The 18,954-nt window shown below is 48.1% G+C and overlaps 1 protein-coding gene across 2 annotated transcripts in view; it reads right to left on the bottom strand.

Annotated features, from left to right (window-relative positions):
* Positions 1-18,954, bottom strand: part of ERLIN2 (ER lipid raft associated 2) — a 71,024-nt gene that overhangs the window by 3,198 nt on the left and 48,872 nt on the right. The window lies entirely within an intron of this gene.

The raw sequence follows: 18,954 nt of genomic DNA, 5'->3' as shown, positions 1-18,954 counted from the left end.
TGTATAGTGGATCTTGATCCAGAGGCACCAACAGGCTAAAGCTTTAGGCCAGGCATGTCCAAACTGCGGCCCTCCAGCTGTTGAGAAACTACACATCCCAGCATGCTATGACACAGCTTTAGTATTCTCTGACAGCAAAACTGTATCAGGGCATGCTGGGATATGTAGTTTCACAACAGCTGGAGGGCCACAGTTTGGACATGCCTGCTTTAGGCTGTCCCAGGATGCATTGAGGCCTCCCCTATAAACCCTGCCTCCAGGCACTAAGAGCTCAGTTTTGTTAACCAGTCCAATGCAGGAGAAGGCAGATGTTAGTCACACAGAACCACATTCTCACAACAGGAGAAGGTACCAGCGGCTAATGCCATACAAACCCATAGAAGCAAGGTGCGTCAAGGTGGGCGCCCTGTGGAACCAATGTACCTCACAGAAAGAGAGTTAACAATGGCAAGTCTGTCATAACTCTCCTTTTCTGCAGCAGGATACATTGGTCTCCACAGGAAAATATTGGGGATGTCCTACAGCAATTCCTCAAGGGAGTGGACGCGCCTTAGCGAGTATGAGAACCCAGCGTCCAAAGGAAGCATCCTGGGAGGCGGAAATCTCAAAGGCATAAAAGCTAACAAACGTGTTCACTGAGGATCACGTAGCCACCTTGCACATTGTTCTGCGGACGCGCCACGGCAGGCCGCCCAAGAAGGTCCAACAGACTAAGTAGAATGGGCTTTAATAGCAGCAGGAACTGGGAGTCCAGCCTGCGCATAAGCTTATGCAATCACCATTCTAATCCATCTGGCCAAGGTTTTTATTATTATTATTATTGGCAGGCCACCCACGTTTGTGGAAACCAAACAGTACAAAATAGGGAATCTGACCTCCTGATAGAGGCAGTCCTCTAGGGAGAACCCTTACCACATCCAAAGAACACTCTTTGGAAGACAAGTCTGAAGAGATAAAGGCCGGAAACACAATCTCTTGGTTAAGGTGAAAAGATGACACCACCTCAAACAAATAACCCGGTCGAGTTTGTAGAACTGCCCGGTCACTGTGAAAAATCAAATAGGGTGGACGACAGGACAAGGCGCCTAAGTCAGACACCTGTCTTACCGAGGAAATAGCCCAGCAAGAACAGGACCTTGGCCGTGAGCCATTTAAGATCCACCGACTCAAGAGGTTCATTGGAGACTCTTGCAGGGCTTTCGGTACCACAGTCAATCCCATGAAGCCACAGGAGGGACATAGGGAGGCTGAATCCCAAGTACGCCCTGGGTGACAGTATGAACGTCAGGTATAGAAACAATTTTTCTCTGAAACCATCCAACAAGGCAGATATGTGAACCTTGAGGGAGGCCAGACGGAGACCTAAGTCAAGGCCTCGTTGCAGAAAAGCCAGATTCTGGAAGTTCTGAACGTAGAGACATCATAATTCTTATCAGCACACCAGGTGAAGTAAGAATTCTAGACCTTGTATTAAATCCGGGCATATGCCGGTTAGCGGGCCTTCATATAGTTAGGATAACCGCCTCGGAAATCCTTTGGCCCTCAGTAGTGATGCTTCAAGAACCACGCAGTCAAGGCCAGTTTGGCCAGGTCTGTGCAGAGACAAGGACCCTGCAAGGAGGACGCTGAGGAAGTAGAAGGGGGTGCTTCGTGGATAGACCCTGCAGGTCTGAGAACCCTTGCTGTCAAAACCACGCTGGTGTAGTATTCCTCCTTCTTGATTGAACTTCCGTAGTACCCTGGGCAGGAGACAGTGGAGGGTACACGCATGGCAGCCGAAAGTTCCATGGAACCGCCAGTGCGTCCCTGAACGCTGCATGAGGATCCCAGGTCCTTGATCAGAAGTCCGGAACTTTGTGATTGTGTTGAGACGCCATGAGGTCTACATCAGGTAGACACCACCTGTCCACTAGGAGTCGAAAGACTTCTGGATGAAGACTACACTCTCCGGTGTGTATGTCCTGGCGACTGATGAAGTCCGTTTCCCAGTTCAGGACACCCAGAATGAACACTGCCGATATGGCTGGCAGATGGTGTTCCGCCCAACAAAGTATTTTTGACACTTCTATCATTGTTATGCGGCCTCGAGTGCCACCCTGATGGTTTATGTATGCAACCGTAGTGGTGTTGTCTGATCGTACTTGAACAGGCCTGTTCTGCACTAGAAGTAGGGTGAGAAATAGTGCATTTAACACTGCCCTGAGCTCCAAAATATTTATTGGAAGGAGTGATTCCTCCTTAATCCAACGACCTTGAAAAGAGTGTTGCTCCAACACTGCTCCCCATTCCCTCAGACAAGCATTCGTTGTTAGCAGAACCCAGTCGGGGATCCAGAAGGGATGGCCCCTGCTCTTGCTGGTCCTGAATTCACTAGGTCAGCAACTGGCGAACCTCCAGAGTCAAAGAGATCATGTGAAATCTGATCCAATGAGGCAGGCCGTCCCACTTGGACAGGATTAACCTGTGTAGTGGGCGGGAATGAAATTGAACGTACTCTACAATGCCGAAGGCCGATAACATCAGGCCAAGTACTTGGGCTTTGTGGTTTTGGGAGCACGAGATTGTTTCGGATATGCCTGACCTTTTGCAGTCCCTTGAGAAACGGAAAGTGGTACCTATTGCCTTCTGTGCAGAAGGATTAGTAGTGGGGAGAAAAGCCGTCTTAGCGGCTGCTATTTTAGACACTATTTTATTTAGGTCTACCCAAACATAATGTCGCCAGTGAAGGTCTTTTGGAGTTCAGGTCCACTTTCCATGACCTCAACCACAGTATGCGGCGAACCAGGACAGACGTGGTCGACGCCTTGGCTGCCAATACACCCGCCTCAGAGGACGCCTCCTGAACGTATCAGGTGGCGGTGGTATTGTGAGACAGGTATTGTCTGGCATTGTCAGATATAGCCTCGGGTAGCTCTTCCTCTAATGCCTGAACCCACGCCTCAATTGCAGCCCAGGAGGCTGCTATAGTAGGTCTATGAATGGCTCCAGTAAGGGAGTATACAGACTTCAGGCATCCCTACAAACGTTTATCTGTCGGTTCCTTCAGTGCGGTGACAGTGGTGACAGGCAGAGTGAATGACACCACAAGGCGGCTGACGTGAGAATCCACCAGCTGTGGGGTTTCCCATTGTTACATAACTCTGCAGGGAGAGGATAGTGAGCCAAGGCCCGTTTTTGGTAGAGGGAATTTCCTCTCTGGATTAAACCAGGGTTCCCGTCTGATGACCACAAAATGATAAGAATGGGTTAATATACTGTAGTTTTAACCACCTTCTGCTGTTTAAACTTATCAGTTTTCTTTACCACAGTAGTGGAATCCTCCTCTTTGAAAGAAATGCTTATTAGCATCCACTAAGGCAGGGACATCATTCTGCAAGGGAGAATCCTCATCAGTAACACATGATTCAGTGTCTGACAGGACCGTATGCTCCCCTTCCTCTTCAGATGAGACATCAGAGAGGATTTTGGATTGCGAAGAGGAAGCAGCCCACTTAGAGGACCCAGAGACACGGAAGTGACCTGGTGTAGGTGTCTGTCTAACCAAAGACTGATACATTGCTGCAGTTGGTTAGACAATTTTTCCGCCCAAGGCGGATTAACCATTGAGACAATATGAGGTGCAGTGCACCGGTGGTCCCATAGGGGGCGCTATGCATTTCACCAGTGTACCCAGTAGGTTGGTGAACTCAGCCCAGGGTGCTCCATTGCATGAGCTGCGGACTGACTGGGAGGTGTATGACATGTAGTACACAGACTGTCATATAACACTTCCCTCTCTGGTAAATCCCTGGAGCATGATCTGCATGATGCAGGAGCTTCCACTGATTTACTGTCCTTTCTGTTAGACATTATGTGAGAATGCAACAACAGAGCGACTAAGTACGATATTGCCAGACAAAGTACAACATCTGCGAATAAATCCGGTATTATGTGATTGAATACACAGTAGAATATACGTATTGGATAAATACGGTGACGCACTATATTAGCAGACCCACACGCACCTAGCCTCTTAGGGTACAGAATACAGTGACAGTTATATCTGGGAAACACAGAGTGAAACCACACAGCAGATACAGGCACGCACAGTCATAGGCAATGGAGAAATGATCATCATCACAATAAATGTGCACTGAACAAGTATATATAACAGCAACATAGCCGGCACTCCCCTTGCTGTCATATCATCTGCTCCGGTGCCCTCCTTAGGATACAGGATCCAATAACCACCAGAAGAACAGGCGGCACTCCAGAGACTTTGTTAGCAGTGTTTCTTTTTAATGAAGATGCATCCATTAAAAAGAAACACTGCTAACAAAGTCTCTGGAGTGCCGCCTGTTCTTCTGGTGTATGTATGTGTATGTATATATATATATATATATATATATGAGAAAAAGAGGATAAGGTGGTTTTAAGCGACCAGTGGTGTCTTATACTAAGAGGAGACTCAAATTAAAAAAAATATTTTTAATAAACGTAATAGGCACCAATAAAAGCGAATAGTAGCCCTATTACAAGGAGCCAAAAAATATATTAAAACTGTATATAAGACATAAGTTAGTATAAAATTAATAATACGAACTTAAATAAGACAGGAGGAAAAAACGTCCTAATAGTAAAAAATTGGACATAAGATCAGCATAAAAAAGTATATAAATAAGGATCTTAGCTTTTTGAGAGGGTATGTATCATAGCACCCAACGCGTTTCGTCCTATCTGGACTTCATCAAGGACGAAACGCATTGGATGCTATGATACATACCCTTACTAACTTATGTCTTATATACAGTTTTAATATATTTTTTGGCTCCTTGTAATAGGGCTACTATTTTATTCGCTTTTATTGGTGCCTATTACGTTTATTAAAAATATTTTTTTTAATTTGAGTCTCCTCTTAGTATAAGACACCACTGGTCACTTAAAACCACCTTATCCTCTTTTTCTTTTATACTATACATGAAGCACCTTACCAATGCTTCTTTCTTTAAGGTGTAGCTGACGCCCGAATATCGTAAAGGGAGTGTCTAGAAAAAAGGAGACTTTTTGCTCATTCATAAACATCCTGGTCTACATTCTTGTACAATTTGGTATCGCGGTTAAGCGTCGATAAGCTTTCCCCCATCAATATATATATATATATATAGACACACACACACACATATATATATATATATATACACACACATATATGATGAAATGGTAGAAGTATGGCGCCACAGGTCTAGGTGAGTAGGCCGAGTATAAAGTTTAAAAAATAGCCAGAGGTGTAGACACTCCTTTAGGGGTAAAAGGCGTCAGCTGACCCCAGATAAAAAGGCAGGGATAAGCTGCCTATTAAAAAAATGTAAGAGGGGGGTTAGGGGTACTAGCGACTATCAATGTCTACACTTAAAGGATATTTAATTTACCATTTAGATGGTACCAGGAGAGAGATACCTTTGAAAAAGCTGCAAGGCATACGCAGCGAAACGCGTCAGATTTCTGCATGCTCTGAGCACGACTCTCTACAATTGGATCTGAACCAGCCCACAACATTTTCCAGCTACCCAGAGGAATCCCAGAGAGGCACCATCCAACCACCGCACTGCATGAGGTACCCACAACTTTTGGGACATTTATTCCATCCAAAATCCTCTAGCGGTCTATGGAAATTACAAAGGACTCTCCTGGTACCATCTAAATGGGACTCATATAGTGGAAAACCACTGGATATATACCATCCATGGGCAATATTTGGAACGGATCCTCTAGAGCTCATATGACACATATCCGGAATTAACATTTTGGGTAAAAATTTACATTTCCAAAGCATGCATATGGTATAATATAATTGCACATAATAATACTGTCTTTTTTAATTAGGTAGTGTTTTTAATAAATTGTTATTAATTTTACACATTATAGTGGATATTGTTCATTTCCTCTCAAAGCGCAGCCTCCTTCTCCTTTTGTTGTAATTGTATGTATATTGGGAGTGACTTCCCTCTTAAACATTGGCTGCCGCTTAGCTGAGCTCCTCATCTCACAGCGCCCGAATACCCCAGGGTATTTTTTTTACCTTTCTTTTGCACCAGTGCATCTGAAGCAACATACTCTCCAACAATTTACACATAAAAATCGATACAAATTCAAAAAGGGGGCATGGCTACAGGTAAAGGGGCGTGGTCACACACCTTTTCCTATCATTTCAATATAAGTTTGGAGAGCCAAAAATCGGTATAGACCATAAAAAAGGTACTGTGCCTGCCAAAAAGGTACCGTTGGAGGGTATGCCACTGTATCTGCAGCAAGTCTCTGCGCTGTAGATGGGGGAAAAAAAAAATCCTTTTTCTCTTACGTCCTACAGGATGCTGGGGTCCACATTAGTACCATGGGGTATAGACGGGTCCACTAGGAGCCACTGGCACTTTAAGAGTTTGAGAGTGTGGGCTGGCTCCTCCCTCTATGCCCCTCCTACCAGACTCAGTTTAGAAAATGTGCCCTGAGTAGCGAGGGGAACTCCATAGGAGTTCTTTTAGATTTATTATTTTAAATAGAGTTTAGGCACAGGGAGGCTGCTGGCAACAGCCTCCCTGCTTCGAGGGACTAAGGGGGGAGTAGTGTCCGCCCTGCGGGCTCTGAGCCACTATCTCCGCTGACAGGACACTTAGCTCCTGAGGGTATCGAACGTTCCCCGCACAGGGGATCGCTCACCCCAGCAGCATGACGCCACGCCCTTACAGAGCCAGAAGATCAGTGGCGAATTAGTCACCGCCCCCCCCTGGCAAGCGGGAAACCGGTGTGAAGATGGCGGCAACAGGGTATGGAGCGCAGTACTAACTGCGCTCCGGGGCTCAGGGGTACATAGTGCGGTACTGTGAGGAGCAACCTGAGCCAGCACATACACCCGACATTGACCACCAAGCCTGTCAGGGTCCCAGGATCACTGCCAGCACTTTTCCTAAAGCCAGTATAATCTTCAGAAGAGCGGGAAGCAGCGCCATGAAAGGGGGCGGAGCTTCTCCTCAGAGCGGACCCAGCAACGTTCAGCGCCATTTTCCTGCCTGCAGAAGCGCTGTCAGTGAGAGCTGTCCCTCCAAATCAACTCCAGCTATCTTGTACGGTACCAGGGGGTTGTAGAAGGGAAGGGGAGGCTGTGTAAAGTCTGTGTAGTCTATTAAGGTACACAGACAACGCTGGTAGTTTAATTAGTTCTACCTTAAAAAGCGCTGTTTGTGGGTTGGCTCCAATCTCTGTGTCTCTCTGTGGCATACTTGGGGGGAAACGGTGTCTGACATTTCCGTGTGCGTGTGTGTGTGTGTGTGTGTGTGTGTGTGTGTGTGTGTGTGTGTTTACTATCTCAAATAGCCAGGTCTAGGAACTCTGTGTAATCTGCTGCAGAAGATGTTTCCTCTCAGGAGGGATCCATTCCATGTAAACAGGATTGTAATGCTTTGTCTCAGATCCCTATTGTTGAAGTTGATACTGAGACTGAAACTCAGGTGTTGAAGAAGTCTATGGCAGTTTGGTCAGGCTCTGTCCCTATGCTTACAAAATCCCCTAGCATGTTCCCACAGAAACATGCACTTGCCCAAATTACGCAAGATGACACGGATACCGATTCTGATACTACAGGTGGTGATGGGGACGTGCTGAGGGGGGCGGCATCCCTTGCAAAGGGGGTGCAGCTCATGATTGAGGCCATTAGAGATGTGTTAAACATTAATGACACTTCACCTGAGCAGGTTGAGGAGGCTTACTTCACTGATAATAACAAAGCCTTGCTAACCTTCCCTGCGTCTTAAGAATTAAACGCTATATTTGTAAAACCTGACAAAGTCTTTTCCAGCAGAACTCTGTAGAGCTCCACTGGTGTGCATCCAGTCTCCCGGGCACATTCTCTAAACTGAGGTCTGGAGGAGGCGCATAGAGGGAGGAGCCAGTTCACACTGTTAAAAAGTCTTAAAGTGCCGAAGGCTCCTGCGGAACCGTCTATACCCCATGGTACTAAAATGGACCCCAGCATCCTCTAGGACGTAAGAGAAAAGGATTTACCGGTAGGTAATTAAAAATAAGAATTTACTTACCGATAATTCTATTTCTCGGAGTCCGTAGTGGATGCTGGGGTTCCTGAAAGGACCATGGGGAATAGCGGCTCCGCAGGAGACAGGGCACAAAAGTAAAGCTTTCCGATCAGGTGGTGTGCACTGGCTCCTCCCCCTATGACCCTCCTCCAAGCCAGTTAGGTACTGTGCCCGGACGAGCGTACACAATAAGGGAGGAATTTTGAATCCCGGGTAAGACTCATACCAGCCACACCAATCACACCGTACAACTTGTGATCTAAACCCAGTTAACAGTATGATAACAGCGGAGCCTCTGAAAAGATGGCTCACAACAATAATAACCCGATTTTTGTAACTATGTACAAGTATTGCAGATAATCCGCACTTGGGATGGGCGCCCAGCATCCACTACGGACTCCGAGAAATAGAATTATCGGTAAGTAAATTCTTATTTTCTCTATCGTCCTAGTGGATGCTGGGGTTCCTGAAAGGACCATGGGGATTATACCAAAGCTCCCAAACGGGCGGGAGAGTGCGGATGACTCTGCAGCACCGAATGAGAGAACTCCAGGTCCTCCTTAGCCAGGGTATCAAATTTGTAGAATTTAGCAAACGTGTTTGCCCCTGACCAAGTAGCTGCTCGGCAAAGTTGTAAAGCCGAGACCCCTCGGGCAGCCGCCCAAGATGAGCCCACCTTCCTTGTGGAATGGGCATTTACATATTTTGGCTGTGGCAGGCCTGCCACAGAATGTGCAAGCTGAATTGTATTACACATCCAACTAGCAATAGTCTGCTTAGAAGCAAGAGCACCCAGTTTGTTGGGTGCATACAGGATAACAGCAAGTCAGTTTTCCTGACTCCAGCCGTCCTGGAACATATTTTCAGGGCCCTGACAACATCTAGCAACTTGGAGTCCTCCAAGTCCCTAGTAGGTGCAAGGCACCACAATAAGCTGGTTCAGGTGAAACACTGACACCACCTTAGGGAGAGAACTGGGGACGAGTCCGCAGCTCTGCCCTGTCCGAATGGACAAACAGATATGGGCTTTTTTGAGAAAAAACCACCAATTTGACACTCGCCTGGTCCAGGCCAGGGCCAAGAGCATGGTCACTTTTCATGTGAGATGCTTCAAATCCACAGATTTGACTGGTTTTAAACCAATGTGATTTGAGGAATCCCAGAACTACGTTGAGATCCCACAGTGCCACTGGAGGCACAAAAGGGGGTTGTATATGCAATACTCCCTTGACAAACTTCTGGACTTCAGGAACTGAAGCCAATTCTTTCTGGAAGAAAATCGACAGGGCCGAAATTTGAACCTTAATGGACCCCAATTTGAGGCCCATAGACACTCCTGTTTGCAGGAAATGCAGGAAACGACCGAGTTGAAATTTCTTTGTGGGGCCTTCCTGGCCTCACACCACGCAACATATTTTCGCCACATGTGGTGATAATGTTGTGCGGTCACCTCCTTTCTGGCTTTGACCAGGGTAGGAATGACCTCTTCCGGAATGCCTTTTTCCCTTAGGATCCGGCTTTCCACCGCCATGCCGACAAACGCAGCTGCGGTAAGTCTTGGAACAGACATGGTACTTGCTGAAGCAAGTCCCTTCTTAGCGGCAGAGGCCATAAGACCTCTGTAAGCATCTCTTGAAGTTCCGGGTACCAAGTCCTTCTTGGCCAATCCGGAGCCATGAGTATAGTTCTTACTCCTCTACGTCTTATAATTCTCAGCACCTTAGGTATGAGAAGCAGAGGAGGGAACACATACACCGACTGGTACACCCACGGTGTTACCAGAACGTCCACAGCTATTGCCTGAGGGTCTCTTGACCTGGCGCAATACCTGTCCCGTTTTTTGTTCAGACGGGACGCCATCATGTCCACCTTTGGTATTTCCCAACGGTTTACAATCATGTGGAAAAAACTTCCCGATGAAGTTTCCACTCTCCCGGGTGGAGGTCGTGCCTGCTGAGGAAGTCTGCTTCCCAGTTTCCATTCCCGGGATGAAACACTGCTGACAGTGCTATCACATGATTTTCCGCCCAGCGAAAAGTCCTTGCAGTTTTTGCCATTGCCCTCCTGCTTCTTGTGTCGCCCTGTCTGTTTACGTGAGCGACTGCCGTGATGTTTTTCCCACTGGATCAATACCGGCTGACCTTGAAGCAGAGGTCTTGCTAAGCTTAGAGCATTATAAATTTACCCTTAGCTCCAGTATATTTATGTGGAGAAAAGTCTCCAGACTTGATCACACTCCCTGGAAATTTTTTCCTTGTGTGACTGCTCCCCAGCCTCTCGGGCTGGGCTCCGTGGTCACCAGCATCCAATCCTGAATGCCGAATCTGCGGCCCTCTAGAAGATGAGCACTCTATAACCACCACAGGAGAGACACCCTTGTCCTTGGATATAGGGTTATCCGCTGATGCATCTGAAGATGCGATCCGGACCATTTGTCCAGCAGATCCCACTGAAAAGTTCTTGCGTGAAATCTGCCGAATGGAATTGCTTCGTAGGAAGCCACCATTTTTACCAGGACCCTTGTGCAATGATGCACTGTTTTTTTTTTTTTTTTTTAGGAGGTTCCTGACCAGCTCGGATAACTCCCTGGCTTTCTCTTCCGGGAGAAACACCTTTTTCTGGACTGTGTCCAGAATCATCCCTAGGCACAGCAGACGTGTCGTCGGGATCAGCTGCGATTTTGGAATATTTAGAATCCACCCGTGCTGTTGTAGCAGTATCCGAGATAGTGCTACTCCGACCTCCAACTGTTCCCTGGACTATGCCCTTATCAGGAGATCGTCCAAGTAAGGGATAATTAAGACGCCTTTTCTTCGAAGAAGAATCATCATTTCGGCCATTACCTTGGTAAAGACCCGGGGTGCCGTGGACAATCCAAACGGCAGCGTCTGAAACTGATAGTGACAGTTCTGCACCACGAACCTGAGGTACCCTTAGTGAGAAGGGCAAATTTGGGACATAGAGGTAAGCATCCCTGATGTCCCGGGACACTATATAGTCCCCTTCTTCCTGGTTCGTTATCACTGCTCTGAGTGACTCCATCTTGATTTGAACCTTTGTAAGTGTTCAAAAATTTTTTTAGAATAAGTCTCACCTAGCCTTCTGGCTTCAGTACCACAATATAGTGTGGAATAATACCCCTTTTCTTGTAGTAGGAGGGGTAATTTAATTATCACCTGCTGGGAGTACAGCTTGTGAATTTTTTCCCATACTGCCTCCTTGTCGGAGGGAGACCTTGGTAAAGCAGACTTCAGGAGCCTGCGAAGGGGAAACGTCTCGACATTCCAATCTGTACCCCTGGGATACTACTTGTAGGATCCAGGGGTCCTGTACGGTCTCAGCGCCATGCTGAGAACTTGTCAGAAGCGGTGGAACGCTTCTGTTCCTGGGAATGGGCTGCCTGCTGCAGTCTTCTTCCCTTTCCTCTATCCCTGGGCAGATATGATCTTATAGGGACGAAAGGACTGAGGCTGAAAAGACGGTGTCTTTTTCTGCAGAGATGTGACTTAGGGTAAAAACGGTGGATTTTCCAGCAGTTGCCGTGGCCACCAGGTCCGATGGACCGACCCCAAATAACTCCTCTTCCTTTATACGGCAATACACCTTTGTGCCGTTTGGAATCTGCATCACCTGACCACTGTCGTGTCCATAACATCTTCTGGCAGTTATGGACATCGCATTTACTCTTGATGCCAGAGTGCAAATATCCCTCTGTGCATCTCGCATATATAGAAATGCATCCTTTAAATGCTCTATAGTCAATAAAATACTGTCCCTGTCAAGGGTATCAATATTTATAGTCAGGGAATCCGACCAAGCCACCCCAGCTCTGCACATCCAGGCTGAGGCGATCGCTGGTCGCAGTATAACACCAGTATGTGTGTATATACTTTTTATGATATTTTCCAGCCTCCTGTCAGCTGGTCCTTGAGGACGGCCCTATCTATAGACGGTACCGCCACTTGTTTTGATAAGCGTGTGAGCGCCTTATCCACCCTAAGGGGTGTTTCCCAACGCGCCCTAACTTCTGGCGGGAAAGGGTATACCGCCCATAATTTTCTATCGGGGGGAACCCACGCATCATCACACACTTTATTTAATTTATCTGATTCAGGAAAAACTATGGTAGTTTTTTCACATCCCACATAATACCCTCTTTTGTGGTACTTGTAGTATCAGAAATATGTAACACCTCCTTCATTGCCTTTAACGTGTGGCCCTAATAAGGAATACGTTTGTTTATTCACCGTCGACACTGGATTCAGTGTCCCTGTCTGTGTCTGTGTCGACCGACTAAAGTAAACGGGCGTTTTAAAACCCCTGACGGTGTTTTTGAGACGTCTGGACCGGTACTAATTGTTTGTCGGCCGTCTCATGTCGTCAACCGACCTTGCAGCGTGTTGACATTATCACGTAATTCCCTAACTAAGCCATCCATTCCGGTGTCGACTCCCTAGAGAGTGACATCACCATTACAGGCAATTGCTCCGCCTCCTCACCAACATCGTCCTCCTACATGTCGACACACACGTACCGACACACAGCACACACACAGGGAATGCTCTGATAGAGGACAGGACCCACTAGCCCTTTGGAGAGACAGAGGGAGAGTTTGCCAGCACACACCAAAAACGCTATAATTATATAGGGACAACCTTATATAAGTGTTTTCCCTTATAGCATCTTTTTTATATATTTCTAACGCCAAATTAGTGCCCCCCCTCTCTGTTTTAACCCTGTTTCTGTAGTGCAGTGCAGGGGAGAGCCTGGGAGCCTTCCCTCCAGCCTTTCTGTGAGGGAAAATGGCGCTGTGTGCTGAGGAGATAGGCCCCGCCCCTTTTTCGGCGGCCTCGTCTCCCGCTCTTAACGGATTCTGGCAGGGGTTAAATATCTCCATATAGCCTCCGGAGGCTATATGTGAGGTATTTTTAGCCAAAATAGGTATTCATTTGCCTCCCAGGGCGCCCCCCTCCCAGCGCCCTGCACCCTCAGTGACTGCCGTGTGAAGTGTGCTGAGAGGAAAATGGCGCACAGCTGCAGTGCTGTGCGCTACCTTTAGAAGACTGAGGAGTCTTCTGCCGCCGATTCTGGACCTCTTCTTACTTCAGCATCTGCAAGGGGGCCGGCGGCAAGGCTCCGGTGACCATCCAGGCTGTACCTGTGATCGTCCCTCTGGAGCTGATGTCCAGTAGCCAAGAAGCCAATCCATCCTGCACGCAGGTGAGTTCACTTCTTCTCCCCTAAGTCCCTCGTTGCAGTGATCCTGTTGCCAGCAGGACTCACTGTAAAATAAAAAACCTAAGCTAAACTTTTCTAAGCAGCTCTTTAGGAGAGCCACCTAGATTGCACCCTTCTCGGCCGGGCACAAAAATCTAACTGGCTTGGAGGAGGGTCATAGGGGGAGGAGCCAGTGCACACCACCTGATCGGAAAGCTTTACTTTTGTGCCCTGTCTCCTGCGGAGCCGCTATTCCCCATGGTCCTTTCAGGAACCCCAGCATCCACTAGGACGATAGAGAAATCCTATTTACTGCAGCATCCTATGTCCTGCTACCAGTCCGCCTGCCCCCTCCACCATTAACAATCCCCACTCCCTAGCCGCGGCGCAGGTGGAACAAAAGCTGCTGTTGCCACTGACATAGATGTGTATGAAAGCGGCACAGCGGAAGGCTTTTATGGCTCCCTGCGCCGCATACTCTCTGAGTCCCGGAGCCTCCTCTGCGCGTGATGTCACAGAAGTGCCTCTGCGCCACAACCGCGCCCAGATCCCCAGAGGCACTGGGGACCGGAGGTATATATCAGAATACTCACACAATATATTCTGTGACAGGTACACTCTTTCTTAATTAACGCTGTCTGCATAAAGACATGTAGAATACTGAAGTGTTTGTAAAGTCACAGTGCTGTATACATGTATAAGGGATACCTTGCCCTGTAATCCCAGAGACCAGTAGCAACTATGCTCAGAAGATGGTGCCCAGCGCTTCTGTCAGGAAATGAGGGAGAGTGTGACGCAGCTCCAGGGCGGGAAATCTGTGTGGAGATGGCGCCCTGGGCCGGGGGAAGGGCTACAGGTCAAGCGCGGTTCCCCTATGCTGGACTTCCACCGCCTATACTACAGAGCCTTATTATATTGGGCGTTAGTACACCCGACCTGTACTATAACGCCCTGGCGGTCTAGTGGGGTCCCTGCTCGGTGACAGGGTCCACGCCAGCACTGCGACCCGTCTCCCAAGGTCTCGGACGGAATGCGATTTTAATGGCGAGTCCAGCCTGGGGGACCCTCTTACCTCCTTCCCGTAGCAGCCACGCAATCCAGGAAAGCAGTCTGCGACTGTGTGCCTAAGCCGGAGCGTCTCCGCCGCAAGTACCCGGGAACAGAGCCGCGGGAGTATGCGACGCCGCTTGGGAGGTGATGGAGCTGCAGTGCTGAAGTGTCACCCTGACATACAGCGCTGACAGCCCAGTTGAAGAAATCTTCTTAGAAAAGCTTTTTCAGTTTTTCCAGTGCAGACCTCCTGTTAGGTGACCTGCTGCTGCAGGCACCAATTCAAAACTGAGCTCTCAGTGCCTGGAGGCGTGGTTTATAGGGGAGGCCCCAATGCATCCTGGGACAGACTAAAACTTTAGCCTGTTGGTGCCTCTGGATCAAGATCCACTCTACACCCCGATGTTTTCCTGTGGAAACCAATGTATCCTGCTGCAGCAATCTTAATTACAGTGTACAAATAAAGCTGTCCAGTATTTGTGGGCTACATGCAAATGCAGTCAGTATTTACCCTGCATGCACAATTTATGTATTTGCATTTCTTGCATTGCACAATCGTATGTCCAAGTGCACAGTTATTTGCTTTGTTGCCAACTGAGAATAAGCCCCAGTGTGTGCACAGAGGAACGATATGGGACAGTAACATTCAGTACTGTATGCAGAGAGAGGGCCTGAAATGGTGTCGGACATTTCTGCAGTACTCTCTTCATCCAGCTGCGGCAGCCTGCTTGCTAACGTATCTGCCAGCCTATGCCGTATATCAGTCTGTCATCGGATGGTCATGGTCTGCTCACTGTTCTTTCTCTTCAGTCCTAGAGGATGCTGGGGTTCCATTTAGTACCATGGGGTATAGACAGGTCCTTTGGGAGCCACTGGCACTTTAAGAGTTTAACAGTGGGGGCTGGCTCCTCCCTCTATGCCCCTACTACCAGACTCAGTTTAGAAAATGTGCCCGGAGGAGGCGGTCACAGCTAGGGGAGCTCCTAGGAGTTTTCATAGTTTTATTGATTTCTAGAGTCTGTTATTTTACAGGCAGGCTGCTGGCAACAGCCTCCCTGCTTCCTTGGACTTGGGGGGGGGGGGGGGGGGGGCTGTAGGATACAACCCTTGAGGTTAATGGCCCCTATCTCCGCTGACAGGACACTGAGCTCCTGAGGGTGATGATCGTTAGCCGCTCACTCCCGCAGCATGCCGCCACCCCATAACAGAGCCAGAAGAAAGAAAAGTGGTGAATCTGACGCCGGAGTACCGGCGAGAATGGCGGCACAGGGGTTGGGGCGCAGCTTTGATGGGAAGAACTGTGTTGACATTTTCCGGTGTATGTGTAATCCACTTTACCATGTTTAAGGGACTTTGTCCTGTACTGCAGAATGTATATCTTCTCCTGGGGAGTCTATACCATGCTCAAAACTGTACACATCTCAGACAGATCCCCCTGGGGTGGCCTCCATAAGGTGTACTTATATAGAATATATCGCTTCAAATATATCCCATACTGGGTAGAAGCCGCAGTTTTGAGAAAAGTGGGGTTTCAATTCCCACTGCTTCGCCTCTCACCCCAACTCCGTACCCTAGAAGGCGTACACTTGCCCATATAATGCATATATATGAGGGGTCCAACATATGTTTGAGGCTAATCGGGATGAGGAATATTATTACATGTATATAATGAATGCCTTCCCACTGTGGAGGGCGTTGAACTCCTTATTTGGGAAAACATGAGGGATGAGGAACATTATTATATGTATATAATGAATGCCTTCCCACTGTGTAGGGCGTTGAACTACTTATTTGGGAAAACATGAGTATACCCAGAGTTATTATCCACATACCTATAGAGTGTCTAAATTGTCAAATATGGTTGTCTTACCTGTCCCGGGTACAACCTCCATAAAGGCTGATCACCTATTGAGACTACTCTCTAATACTGTACACTGCTGCCGGTGTGACTCGGAGACCCACTTTTGCGTACATCTCTGGGGCTATTGTAACGTGGTCAGGCTCCTTACTTGATGATTTAGATTCTCTGTGTAGAAGTGACTTGTACTTGTTTCTATGTCACAAACAGGATTCTACAGGCCTCACGGCGAGACGCCATGAAGGAGATTGACCTGCATAACGCAGGGACCACTGCTTTGGCAGTTTCGACACGCAGGGGACAGTGGCTACACCAATGGACTGCGGATACCGAATCCGAGTAAGGTATGGCAGGTCCGCCCTTCACAAGTAAGACCCTGTTGGGATGCACGGGATACGTGATTATCCATGTCAACTGCGGGTAAGTCGGTATGTCTTCCTTCCGCAGCTGCACAGACCAGGAAATGATATCCTACACCTACACTGCAATTCCTCAGAACATGATTCCACATATTCCTCCACTTCCTTTAGAGGACGTTGGGAAAATCCAGAAAACTTGCGCCTCCAGGTTCCCAGGGACAGATTTCAAATTCGGCCTTTTTTAAACCCTTCGGTTTGTCGGTGAACCTCACTGCCTGGGGATCAGGCAGGTGGGAGCGAGACTAAAGAGATTCAATATTGCCCAGGGGTGCAGACTAGAATTTCTAGTATTCCCGCCTCACTGATTATTCAAATCAGGATTACTAGCTTATCAGGCAGAAAAGTGCACTACTTCTGGAAGCTATCATATCATTTGTCAAACTAATGTAATTATTCCACTTCCACCTCATTTACGTAACAGGGGTTACTATTCAAACCTGGGGTCATTGATTCCTGGTGGGTGTTCAATTCAGGTTGGAGTCTGGGAGTGGTGATATCTGCTTGAGATGTAGAGGAATTCCTGGTATCCCGGGATATCAGGGGCGCGTACTTCACATTCCAATCTGGCCGCCTCTCTAGGCCTATCTAAGGTTGCACTACAACTATGTCACTTCCAGTTCTAAACACTGAGCTTGGCTTCTACGCAACACCGGGCTGTTCATCAGGGCCATGGCAGCCTTTATACTCCCGCTCCATGGCCCTCATTCCGAGTTATTCGCTCGCAAGCTGCTTTTAGCAGCTTTGCACATGCTAAGCCGCCGCCTACTGGGAGTGAATCTTAGCTTATCAAAATTGCGAACGAAAGATTCACAATATTGCGAAAAGACTTCTCTGTGCAGTTTCTGAGTAGCTCGAGACTTACTCTGCCAGTGCGATCAGTTCAGTGCTTGTCGTTCCTGGTTTGACGTCACAAACACACCCAGCGTTCGCCCAGACACTCCTCCGTTTCTCCAGCCACTCCCGCGTTTTTCCCAGAAACTGTAGCGTTTTTTTAAACACTCCCATAAAACGGCCAGTTTCCGCCCAGAAACACCCACTTCCTGTCAATCACATTACGATCACCAGAACGAAGAAAAAACCTTGTTATGCCGTGAGTAAAATACCTAACTGCATAGCAAATTTACTTGGCGCAGTCGCAGTGCGAACATTGCGCATGCGCAGTTAGCGGAAAATCGCTGCGATGCGAAGAAAATTACCGAGCGAACAACTCGGAATGACCACCCATATCTGGGCGACCTTAACATCCTCCGGGGAGATGTTGTTACGGAGTGTTGCTCTCTCAAATCAACTGTCCCGGGATCTTGGGTGGATCCTGAAGCTTCCAATTTCGCATTTGAAGCCAATAAGGAGGCGTTCCTTCCTGGGGATGATTCTCAACATGGAAGTGCAGAGGGTGTTTCTACTGGTGATCCAATCAATGGTCCGGGATGTCCTGATGCCAGCTGCCAGCCCGGGTATCGGTTCATCAGTGCATTTGCCTTCTGGGGAAGATGGTTGCCTACTAAGAGGCTCGACAGTACGGAAGATTCCTTGCACAGTCTTTTCCACTGGATCTCCTGGTCTTATGGTCAGGATCTCATCTTCACATGCACCAGCGGATACACCTGTTGCCGAAAGCCAGAATTTCACTTCTCTGGTGGCTGCAAACTTCTCACCTACTCGAGGGCCGCAGGTTCGGGACTCAGAATTGGATTCATCTAACCACAGATGCAAGTCTCAGGGATTGGGAAGCAGTCACTCATGGGGAAAACTTCCAAGGAAAGCGGTCAGTTCAGGTATCTCTCCTTCCAATAAACATTCTGAATCTGAAGGCCATGTACATCGACCTTCTACAAGCGGCACATCTTCTGCGAGATCAAGCCGTTCAGGTTCAGTCGGACAACGTCACAGCGTTGTCCTCCATAAACAGGCAGGGCGGAATAAAGAGCAGGGCTGCAATGTCAGAGGTGACAATAATCCTCCTCTAGGCAGAGAAGCATGCGCAGGTGCTGTCAGCAGTCTTCATTCCGGGGTGGACAACTGGGTGGGAAGCAGACTTCCTCAGCAGACATGATCTCCATCCAAGAGAATGGGGCCTCCACCCGGAGGTATTCGCAGAGGTAACAAGCAGATGCGGTGTACCTCAGATAGACATGATGGCCTTCGCCTCAACAAGAAGCTTCGGAGATACTGTTCCAGGTCACGAGACCCACAAGCAGTGACGGTGGACGCCTTGGTAACTCGTGGGTGTTCCTGTCGGTGTATGTGTTCCCTCCACTTCCACTCACCCCATGGATTCTCAAGCTAATAAAAAGAACAAGAGTTCAGGTGATCCTCATTGCTCCGGACTGGCCAAGAAGTGCTTGGT

The sequence above is a fragment of the Pseudophryne corroboree genome, chromosome 6 (genome assembly GCF_028390025.1).
Source record: "Pseudophryne corroboree isolate aPseCor3 chromosome 6, aPseCor3.hap2, whole genome shotgun sequence".
In the NCBI taxonomy this organism is placed as follows: Eukaryota; Metazoa; Chordata; class Amphibia; order Anura; family Myobatrachidae; genus Pseudophryne; species Pseudophryne corroboree.
The sequence above is the reverse complement of the archived record's forward strand: the minus strand, read 5'-3'. Positions and strand labels throughout refer to the sequence as shown.